We start from the raw sequence: 12,091 nt of genomic DNA, 5'->3' as shown, positions 1-12,091 counted from the left end.
CATGTGGCTCCTCATTACCACGCGTCTTGTCACCCGCATCCGGGGAAGCAGCATCGCTTTGGACCAGGCTAGCGCATTCCTGAGCCTGGACATTATTTGGTATAATAGTCGTGTTTCCTGTGAGAAGGGTATTCTCGTTTTCCACCCCTATGTTGGCCAGGAGGTCAGCAACCTTGTTGCCTTCCCTTTTTATATGATTGAAGGAGATGGCCCTGTTGCTGCAGAGTGCTTGTTCGATGGCCTCCAGCCTTGCTTCGAGCCTCCAGCTGGCGGCGATTTTCCTTGCTTGAGATCCATTCTGGAGGCGCTTGGCCATGTTTATAAGGATCTGGGAGTCTCCTTCCACGACCAGGGGTTGAAGGTTGAGATTCCAAGCGAGAAGGAGCCCTTGCCAAAGTCCCTCTAGCTCAGCTGAGTTGTTGGTATCCCACCCTATGTTTCCAAAGTATATCTGCAGGGGAGTGCCTTCATGATTCCTCAAAATTCCTCCAAAGCCAGCCATTCCAGGATTGCCTTTGGAGGCACCATCGAAATTGAGCTTATAGGAATGCTTAGGGGGAGCGGTCCATGTGCCCTTGTTTATGATGCTGCTTTTGGAAGGGCCGTTCTTGTGTAGTCCCTGAGGTAGATGCAATTGCCAATTGTCTAGAATGCCTTTCTCATTGTTTAGAGAAGGAAGATCCTCCTGTGTCCAGGATCGGAGCATCAGCGTTTCTTTGAGATTCCCACAAAGCCTATTCCATATATCTTCGATCGGAGAGCGTTGGTTTTTGAATATGCGTTTGTTCCTTTCCTTCCAGATGCTCCAGAGGATGAGCCCTGGGATTATGTTCCACAAACAGTTGAGAAGCTCGCTTTTATAAGGATTCTGTGGCCAGTGTCTTAAGGAGTTGGTTATGTTGTTCTCCTTTCTGCATCTTCTTTGACATCTAAAGCTCGCCTTTTCCCATACCTGATTGGCTAGGGGGCAGGTGTCCAGGAGGTGTTGGAGCGTTTCCTCATTATGATTGCAATTATGACAAATGGATGGACCATGAAAGTTTCTGCTCCTTAGTTTGTCCCAAGTGAGGATTCTTTTATGTCCTTTCAACCATAGGAAATAAGAGACTTTGGGCCAGGATCCGAGACCCCAGATTTTGCTCCAGATTGGGTCAGAAGGGGTAGTGATATTGCATACGATCTTGTAAGCCTTTGATGTGGTAAAGGCACCTTTTGGTTGGTATCCCCATCGAAGAATGTTGCTGCCTTCGTCATTTCTAATGCTTCTTTTCCGTAACTCCTTCTCCAGCTCCTCAGCATCTCGAAGGTTTGTGTTATTGATTAACTGATTACCATGTTTCCATTTCCTGAATCCGTGCTCCGTTTCCTGCATCCAGAACTGTCGGATCTTTTCTTGCTGCTGCTCTTGCCTATTGAATTTCGGAGATGGATGAAGAACGCGGCTGAGCTTTGGCATCTAGTTCCATGCATCTGTCCAGAATATTGCCGTTCTGTCGTCCCTCACTTCCCAGAAACTGTGCTGCTGAATTAACTGGAAGTGCTGTTTGGCTGCATTCGAGATTAGCGAGCCTTTGTCATTGGGAGTGAACCTGATGAGCTCTTCCTGAGGTCTATTATTGGCATATTTGTCTGTCCAGATTTTGACCCAAGGTTTTTCTGGGTTAGTGACCCATTGCCACCAAATTTTGGCACTCATAATGGAGTTGCTATGCTCTGGGTCTCTCAGCCCAATGCCCCCTTTATCTTTGGGCGTGCAGACGGTGGTCCATTTTACAAGAGCCCATTTACGGTTAGTTGCCGAGCTGCCCCATAGGAAGCCACGCTGAAGATTCCTGATTCTTTTTAAAACCCATTTCGGTGCTGCTAGGATTGAGAACAGATAAAGTGGCATTGCCTGAAGGACTGACTTAATGAGCACCACACGACTGGCCAAATTCAAAGTTCTGTACGTCCAAAGGTTAAGACGGGATTCGAGCTTCTCAATGAGAGTTCGCCAAGAGGAATGCTTTATGGCTGAAGCAGTGAGGGGGGCTCCAAGGTATTTGGAGGGGAGGGTAGGAGTGGGAAATCCCAGGATACGTGCAATCGCTGTCTTGACAGATGGAGGAGTGTGAAAGAAAAAAATCTGCGATTTGGAGCTATTGACACTGGTGCCTGAAGCTTCAGAGAAATCATTGAGCAGGGTTTTGAAACAAGAGGCTTCCTGGACAGAAGGGTAGCCAAATAGCCATGTTGACACTGTCCCCCTTGGATGTCGGCACCTCCTGAGTCTGAGGAAGGTTAGAAACATGCTCTGGAGCATCGCTGGCATCTCCTTGATGTCCTCTGAGCTTCCGCCTGGGTGCTGCCCCTTGCTGTAATGACCATCGCCACCATCCTGAGATTCCTCAAGGAAGAGAACCGAAACGTGGGCATTGATACGGGGTTTGTCCAGAGAGCTACTAAAGGTGAAAATGGTAGAACCGAAGGCAGGCATAGGTGCCGGATCAGATTCTGGGCTACTGGAGTCCATGAATTGGCTTGTTTGGGGGGGGTTGGCCTCAACGATTCGATGGCAATGGCAACGACAACAGTGGGATTGGGACGCATCGACTGGGGGACGTGAAGACCCTCCCCGGGCAGAACCTCGACGGCTGAGCAATCGTTGTCGAGGCCTAACCATCTTCGCAAGAGCACCGGGTGTATGGAGCAATGCGGAATAGGATAGCTTTTCAGACTTGAGACGGCACCCAACAGACTTGAGACGGCACCCAACAGGCTTTTCAGACTTGAGACGGCACCCAACAGACAGGAAGATGGCTTTGACAGCAAACTGAGCGTGAACCAGCGCATGAAGAGCCGACCCACCAACTTTTTTAACCTCTTCATCACCACCTCGAGTCCTGTTCGCCATAACTGCTAGCTGCAGTCGCACCAGTAAATCGGACAGAGCATTCAATTGCTTCTGTTGTTCTCCCATGCTTTTATTCCTTGGCGGCGATCATTGTATCAATTGTCAGCCTTAAGCTTGAGGCAGCACATGGCTAGCATGTGGCTCCTCATTACCACGCATCTTGTCACCCGCATCCGGGGAAGCAGCATCGCTTTGGACCAGGCTAGCGCATTCCTGAGCCTGGACATTATTTGGTATAATAGTCGTGTTTCCTGTGAGAAGGGTATTCTCGTTTTCCACCCCTATGTTGGCCAGGAGGTCAGCAACCTTGTTGCCTTCCCTTTTTATATGATTGAAGGAGATGGCCCTGTTGCTTCAGAGTGCTTGTTCGATGGCCTCCAGCCTTGCTTTGAGCCTCCAGCTAGCGGCGATTTTCCTTGCTTGAGATCCATTCTGGAGGCGCTTGGCCATTTTTATAAGGATCTGGGAGTCTCCTTCCACGACCAGGGTTGAAGGTTGAGATTCCAAGCGAGAAGGAGCCCTTGCCAAAGTCCCTCTAGCTCAGCTGAGTTGTTGGTATCCCACCCTATGTTTCCAAAGTATATCTGCAGGGGGGTGCCTTCATGATTCCTCAAAATTCCTCCAAAGCCAGCCATTCCAGAATTGCCTTTGGAGGCACCATCGAAATTGAGCTTATAGGAATGCTTAAGGGGAGTGGTCCATGTGCCCTTGTTTATGATGCTGCTTTTGGAAGGGACGTTCTTGTGTAGTCCCTGAGGTAGATGCAATTGCCAATTGTCTAGAATGCCTTTCTCATTGTTTAGAGAAGGAAGATCCTCCTGTGTCCATGATCAGAGCATCAGCGTTTCTTTGAGATTCCCACAAAGCCTATTCCATATATCTTCGATCAGAGAGCGTTGGTTTTTGAATATGCATTTGTTCCTTTCCTTCCAGATGCTCCAGAGGATGAGCCCTAGGATTATGTTCCACAAATAGTTGAGAAGCTCGCTTTTATAAGGATTCTGTGGCCAGTGTCTTAAGGAGTTGGTTATGTTGTTCTCCTTTCTGCATCTTCTTTGACATCTAAAGCTCGCCTTTTCCCATACCTGATTGGCTAGGGGGCAGGTGTCCAGGAGGTGTTGGAACATTTCCTCATTATGATTGCAATTATGACAAATGGATGGACCATGAAAGTTTCTGCTCCTTAGTTTGTCCCAAGTGAGGATTCTTTTATGTCCTTTCAACCATAGGAAATAAGAGACTTTGGGCCAGGATCCGAGACCCCAGATTTTGCTCCAGATTGGGTCAGAAGGGGTAGTGATATTGCATACGATCTTGTAAGCCTCTGATGTGGTAAAGGCACCTTTTGGTTGGTATCCCCATCGAAGAATGTTGCTGCCTTCGTCATGTCTAATGCTTCTTTTCCGTAACTCCTTCTCCAGCTCCTCAGCATCCCGAAGGTTTTTGTTATTGATTAACTGATTACCATGTTTCCATTTCCTGAATCCGTGCTCCGTTTCCTGCATCCAGAACTGTCGGATCTTTTCTTGCTGCTGCTCCTGCCTATTGAATTCCGGAGATGGATGAAGAACGCGACTGAGCTTTGGCATCTGGTTCCATGCATCTGTCCAGAATCTTGTCGTTCTGCCGTCCCTCACTTCCCAGAAACTGTGCTGCTGAATTAACTGGAAGTGTTGTTTGGCTGCATTCCAGATTAGCGAGCCTTTGTCATTGGGAGTGAACCTGATGAGCTCTTCCTGAGGTCTATTATTGGCATATTTGTCTGTCCAGATTTTGACCCAAGGTTTTTCTGGGTTAGTGACCCATTGCCACCAAATTTTGGCACTCATAATGGAGTTGCTATGCTCTGGGTCTCTCAGCCCAATGCCCCCTTTATCTTTGGGCGTGCAGACGGTGGTCCATTTTACAAGAGCCCATTTACGGTTAGTTGCCGAGCTGCCCCATAGGAAGCCACGCTGAAGATTCCTGATTCTTTTTAAAACCCATTTCGGTGCTGCTAGGATTGAGAACAGATAAAGTGGCATTGCCTGAAGGACTGACTTAATGAGCACCACACGACTGGCCAAATTCAAAGTTCTGTACGTCCAAAGGTTAAGACGGGATTCGAGCTTCTCAATGAGAGTTCGCCAAGAGGAATGCTTTATGGCTGAAGCAGTGAGGGGGGCTACAAGGTATTTGGAGGGGAGGGTAGGAGTGGGAAATCCCAGGATACGTGCAATCGTTGTCTTGACAGATGGAGGAGTGTGAAAGAAAAAAATCTGCGATTTGGAGCTATTGACACTGGTGCCTGAAGCTTCAGAGAAATCATTGAGCAGGGTTTTGAAACAAGAGGCTTCCTGGACAGAAGGGTAGCCAAATAGCATGGTGTCGTCAACAAACTGCTGATGAGAAGTTGCAGGGGTGTTGTGAACAGAGAGGCCTTTGAGCTGATGAGAGTGGAGGGCGTGTTTGATGTGACGACCTAGACCTTCAGCCATTAGAACAAAGAGGAAGGGGGATAGGGGGTCACCTTGCCTGATTCCTCGGGATGGTTTGAAGGGGCGGGAGGGGATTCCGTTCACTAGGATGGAGAAGTGTGTGGATGTAATTAGACTCATGATCCAGCGGATCCACATAGAACAAAATCCAAAGGCCATTAGCATTTGCTGAATGTAAGTCCAGCTGAGTTTATCAAAAGCCTTAGAGAGATCCAGTTTGAGAATCATACCTGCCTTCTTTGTTTGCTTGAGGGAGTGTATTATCTCGTGCGTGAGGAGAATGCCATCCATGATCTGTCTCCCTTCCACGTACCCCGACTGTTCCGGAGAGATGAGCAGAGGCAAGAGGGGCTTTAACCTGTTTGCAATAACTTTAGATATGACTTTGTAAATGACGTTGCAGAGAGCAATCGGCCTATATTTGTCAGGGGTGATTGAATCCTCCTCTTTAGGGATAAGGGCAATGAAGGTAGAATTGAGAGAGGGAAGCAGCCAATGGAGAGCTCTTGATTCTTCTACAATTTGCCATACCTCCAGTTTTATCAGCTCCCAGAAGGTGTGAAAGAACATAGTGGTGAATCCATCCGGGCTAGGGGCTTTTCCTTCCTTAAGCTGGGACATTGCCTCATCCACCTCCTGAGACAGAATAGGGCGAAGGAGAAGCTCATTATGTTCCTCCGTGATGAGCTTTGGCACATTGTTGGTTATTCTTTCAATTGCAGGTCGCCTGTCTCCTTCAGGCTCTTGATGGACATGATTGAAGTGATTAAGGAATTCCTCCTCAATTTCCTCATGCTTCTCTACTTTTGCCCCCCCTTGTTTTTGAATGAAAGGGATGCTGTTGTGCATTCTTCGTTGAACAGTGGTTCTGTGGAAGAATTTGGTATTTCGCTCACCTTCCTTCAGCCATCTGATTCTGGATTTTTGCTTCCAATATATTTCCTCCTGCTTCCTCCTTTCCTCAAGTTGGCTGTGGATGCGTCGTTCCTGTTCCAGAGTTACCTCAGTGTGCCCCTCTGTGGTTATCTTTTGTTGGAGTTCCGTCAGTTCCTTGTTTAGGTCTTGTTGCGCTTTAAAGATGTTTCCAAAGGTCTCCCTATTCCAACGCTTTAGGTGATTTTTTAAAAACCTGAGCTTCTGTTGGAACTGATACATCTTGGACCCTTCTGGCGGGATGAAGGATGTCCATGTAGTTTTGACAAAGTCTTTAAACGAGGGATGCGAGAGCCAGAACTCTTCGAAGCGGAAGGGTCTTCTGGTCAGGTCGCCTGGTCTTTGCCATTGGAGGGCAATCGGCCAGTGATCCGAACCTGTATGAGGAAGTATAGCAGCTGAAATGTCTCCTCCGAGATGAACCGCATTATCTGATATGAGGAAGCGATCCAGTTTGGATGCAATTTGATGCTTACCTGCCCTGCGATTGCTCCATGTAAAAGTGCCGTTACAAAAAGGCATATCTATGAGAGAGGTATTCTGAATGAAATCCTTGAAGTGGGCATTTTCTTTTTCCATTCTCTTTCTCCCCCCAATCTTCTCCTCTAGCTTGGTAATCATGTTAAAATCCCCTCCAATAATCTAGAGTGGGTGCCTCCTGTTGTTGTTCAAAGCTTCTATGGTGTCCAGAAGTGCAATTTTGCTTCCTGTATCCTGCAGGAAATATACATTTGAAAGGTTTCCATGAATATTCGTGCCTAGAATGTGGAAGGCAGCCTGGATGAGGTGATGAGAAGCGTGAAAATCTGAAAGAGTTAACGCTTGTGTGTTCCATGCTATAGCAAGCCCTCCTGAAGCTCCAGAGGCATCCACCGCTACCGATCGACAACCTGGCCATGCTTTGGAGAGAATGTTGCCTAATGTAGAGCTGTTACATTTGGTTTCCTGGAGAAAGCATAGTTGCGGCTTTTCCATTTTAATCATGTTTTTTAACATTCTGAGTTTTCCTGGGCTATTGAGCCCTCTTAGGTTCCATGATACTAGCTTCATGGTTCAACTATTAATAGAGGGTTTATAGTACTTCGTCAATTTAGCATACCTGCCTGAGTCTACCAGGATTTTCCCAATCTCGATCGTTCGCTGAAGATCCGTTCTTCTTCCTCTCTTTTTGGTGTCTTTTGGGGGAAGGCTTCCATCCCAATGGCTTCCTGGCTGTATACCTAGTTGTTGCTGTTGATAGGCCCTTGAGATGACCACTTCCAGCTTGCTGAGTTGAGTCTCTGGTATACTGTCCTACATGATTTCTTTTTGCATGCTAGTTCTAGTTCTAGAATGTCTAGGCCGTTCAGATCTATGCTTTCTGGTTCTTCTTCCATCTGTTGCACTTGGCTGCTTCCTTCCATATTAATCTCTGAGCTTTGAAGGGGGTCTAGCTTTCCATCGACTTCCATATCCTTGTATTTCCCTGCCGACTCTTTTTGTCCTTCTTTGAGGTTTGCTGGAATGACAATGGGGGTTTGAAGTTTGGAGGGGGAAGCTGTAGGAGGGGGATGGGAGGAGGAAGAAGGAGGAGCAGGGCTAGTCTCGGAGATCGGGGGTTGCTCATCAGAGGTCTGAGCAAGAATTTCAAAACTGTTCTTTGTAGCTGGGCCATGGGTATTATTTTGTTGGGGCTTATTCCCATTTGTGGGTTTTTTGTGCGCTCGCTTTCGGCTAGGGGCTTTGGTGAAGCCGTCCTGGGTTAGGGTTTCTGAGGGATCAGGAGTATTGGCTTTGGCATTCAGAGGACAATCCCGGAATATATGCCCAAGAGCATGGCATTTTCTACAACGAAAGGGGACATGCTCATAGTCCAGAGGTTGAATCCATTCTTCGTCACGGTGAGAGAGACTTACCGATTCTGGAAAAGCTTCGTTCAGGCACATGAAGACGCAGATGCGGGCATAAGAAGTGTATCTGCGCATTTTTGTTTCTTTTTCCACCCTGATGTATTCCCCCAATCCATTTCCTATATCTTTGAGAATGTCCTCGTCCCAATATTCATCTAGAAGTGAGTACATTCTGATCCAGACTGGCGCCCATGTGAGATCTTCCTTATCCGGGTTAAATCTTGGTATCCATTCCCTCAAATACAGACCTGCTGAGTTAAAAAAGTAGGGCCCTGCTCCCAAAATTCAGTATTTGTCCTCAAGACATAAGAAAATCGCAGTAAAGAAGCCTTTCGGCCCTAGCTGCAGAGTAACATCTCCTTTGGGTTTCCACTTCGCCGCAATCCATCCATATAAGGCTTTTTCTGTCGGCCAGAACCCTATAAACTTCCCAATAAGGGCATGATCCCTCATGTATTCGATTCGCTTGTCAATCTTGTGTCCCGGCAGCTCTATTCTGGGCCGTTCTTTAGCTATAGGCTTGCATGTAGTCGAGGAGACTTTCAGAACTTCTTCTGGTTTTTCCTCTCTATCTTGTGTGACACTGGCTTTGTCCTTCCGACCGCCTCTCTCCTTGTTTCCGTGCTGTTGCCTGTTCTCTTTGTTCAATACCTCCTTATCGACAGATCCAAAGACAAATGCCTGCTCAGGACCGTGCTACGAGGTATTTGCTCTGGGGGAGGGCTTTGACGCCCTCCCCTGAGGAGATTCCATTGTGCTACTCTAGTACCCTACAACACTGTTACGAAACAGGTGTTTTGGTCAGGCCTGTGAATGGAGCCAGTACTGTGCAGTCTGCGCCGTCGAAGCTTTTCTCAGAACCCTAATCGTCGCCTCCATGCTCCAAGGATGGTTGAGAAGGAGGGTCAATACCAATTGTTTGGACAAATTCCCATTCTTAATGGTCATGTTCCTAGGTCTGCAACTTATGTAAGCATCATTGTTGGCTAGCCATGGTCTTCGAAGGATGAGAGGATAGCCATTGAATTTGGTCTTGGGCTGGAGAACTAGGAAGTTAGCAAGATACTTACGGGAATCAATAGAGACCATTACATCCTCAATAACTCCCTCAGGAGCCATTGTGGACCTATTTGCAAGTTGCAACACTGTGGTGGTCTTTATCAAGGATCCTTGGAGGTTTAGTTTGAGCATGGTTTCCTTAGTCATCACATTGATGGTAGCCCCAAGATCAATCAAGGTCGGAGGGAAAATTATTCCATCAATGTGTACATCTACCATAAGACTTCCAGGGTCTAGATACCTTTGGGAAATCACTCTCCCTAGCATTAGATAGAACAATTGACCAATGGCATTGATGATAAGGGTGTATTTCTTTCTCCTGCCATGATGTTTGAATAATTTCTATTTTATATGCACTTTGTAGATGGGAACATCCTTGATATATTGGAGGAATGTTATTTTAACACACAATTTTTTCAATTCTTCCAGAAGTTCAATCCCTTCTGGGATGTGCTAGTTAGGATGGATCAATATTTCAAGAAAAGGAGGTGGGCTTTCTTGAGGGATACTCTCTTCCTTTTCCTCTTCAATATCCTCAGGTGGAGATGGGGGTCAATTATCTCGGAGCACTCTTCTAGACCTAAGTTTGACTTCAGCTTGAATATCCCCAACATAGGAAGGGCAAGATGACTCTCCACTGTAGACTTGTTGTTCCTGCTTGTTGTCCAGGTTTAGATTTGGCTGAGTAGGCATCTGATGTTGCCTGGGTGGAGAAGGATGAATGATTTTTGTTTGAGATGGAGATGGAGGAAATAAAGTAGGTGGTTAGTTGAATTAACACCTCCAACCTTGTGATGGGTTATTCCACTGAGGATGTGTAGAAGCATATGGTTGAAATTTTTCATTGGAAGTTTGGGGGAGATACTAAGGTGCATAAGGCCAATGAGAAGGTGTGGACCATTAAGGATGAGTAGGAAAATACCAAGGGGGCAAGGGTGCATTATCATTGGGATGGTAATAGGAATAGGATGTACCTTGCATGTCCTGCTGGTATGGCCAAGGTCCTTGAGGCCTCCTTTGATTAATGTAACATAGTTGTTCAGCCCCACCAGGCAAAGAAGGACACCTATCCCTGGAATGGTTTTCCTCATAGACCGAGCAGACCTCTATAACATTTAATGGACATTCATTCCTCGGGTGCCTTCTAGTGCATTTAGGGAAAAATATAGCTAAGGCTCTCTCTGCTTACTCTTATATCCTTTTGATCTACATGGTGTCCATTTGTAGAGCAAAGGTATCCATCATTTCACTTTTAAAGTCCTCCAACATTTTTCCAATTTCATTCTTGATAGATGTGGTGGAGGAAGAGGAACTAGCCAAATCTTGACTAGACCTGCCCTTCCTCCTAACAACCCTAAAATGGTTTTTGAATAATGTCTTGATGTTGTCATAGGGTAGTTGATAAATGTATCCTCCAGACAACATGTTTAGGGTTTCCAGTATGTCTACCTTGATTCCTCTAAGAAGGACTAGCTTGAGTGATTTAGGATCAAGGGTGCATCTAGCCCTTTTACAACTGAGTTGGAACCTTTCCTCATAGTCATCCAGGGATTCATCTGGTCCAAGATTCATTTTAAAGATTTCCTCGTTGGTGTATTTGGACCTACAATAGTTCATGTACTTTTTGTTAAAGGATTGTTGCATTTGAGCCGAGGTAGTGATGTTATCCCCAAGTAGACCCGTGAACTAGTGCAAGGTTGCATCCTTAAGGGTGGATGGGAACAACTTCAATTTCTACTCATCAGAGGTATGATCATAAGTTCTACAGGCAACAACAAACTCAAGCAAAAAAGTATCAGGGTCCTCTGAGGTTAAGCCATGGAAGTGAGGAAGGGAAGAAGGGCTTATATTTTTCATCCTAGCATCTCCATTAGTCTCTCTGATGGGAAAATCACCCTCATTTCTATTTTCAACCATGGTGTAGGTATGTGGAAGGGTTTCTTCTTCTTCCCCAATAGGCTGTTAAAATATCTCAGGTTGTTCACCTAAGGGGTTCTCTAATGCCCCTCCAATCAGAGAGGGAAGTTGACAGTCACCGAAGAAGAGTGAAGGTTGATTGTTAGATGATGTGGGGGTATTTGGAAAGAATTTCCCCAAAGTTTCTCTACTCCTACGATGCATGAAAGAAATTTTTTTATTTAGATGTTTCTTTTCAAAACCAAAAGCAAAACAGAAAGGAAAGCAAGAATGGCATCTATCTACTGAATGAAAAATAGAAAGAAAAGAAGAAATTACATCTACCTAGGCACCTCCTTGGCAACAATGCCAAAAAGTGATGAGCCTCAGTATTGCAACAAGAATGCTACAACTCACAAGGCTACCAACTTTACTTTATTAGCCCAGGGTTTCATACAAACTTATAGGTGAAAATTCTATATACAGAGTAGATGCATCATCCTACTCAGGCCATCCTCAACTCGGTCACTTGATCATTAAGGTTCCAGATCATTCCTTTACTAAAATGAAAGGAGTCTAACTACTGAAAGAAAAATGTAAGGGCTAGTCCTAGTGCAGAGAAAGTAAATGCTTTCCAACTCATAAAATGAAAGTTTTCAACGTATAAATGCTTAGGATAGGACACAAATCTTATGCTAATTTGCGGAAAGGAAACTATGTTAAGTTGCACTCAATCATCTAGCTATCAGGGTTGCTTGAAAACAGAAGATTATTCTACCATTTCATAATTCAAGAACATTGACTATATAACTCACACTTGTAGAGTAAATAAGTTCTACTTTCTAAATTCAGAAATGAAAGAACTAATGCTATATGATCTTGCAGGAAAGGAAAAGGAGTGAAGGGATTGGTCTAGGTGCACTTTTGGTCATGGAATCCAAGCT

This window comes from Pinus tabuliformis, chromosome 7, assembly GCF_031772625.1.
Source record: "Pinus tabuliformis cultivar Carrire ecotype Pingquan chromosome 7, CPIR1, whole genome shotgun sequence".
Taxonomy (NCBI): domain Eukaryota; kingdom Viridiplantae; phylum Streptophyta; class Pinopsida; order Pinales; family Pinaceae; genus Pinus; species Pinus tabuliformis.
Note: the sequence above shows the minus strand (reverse complement) of the source record.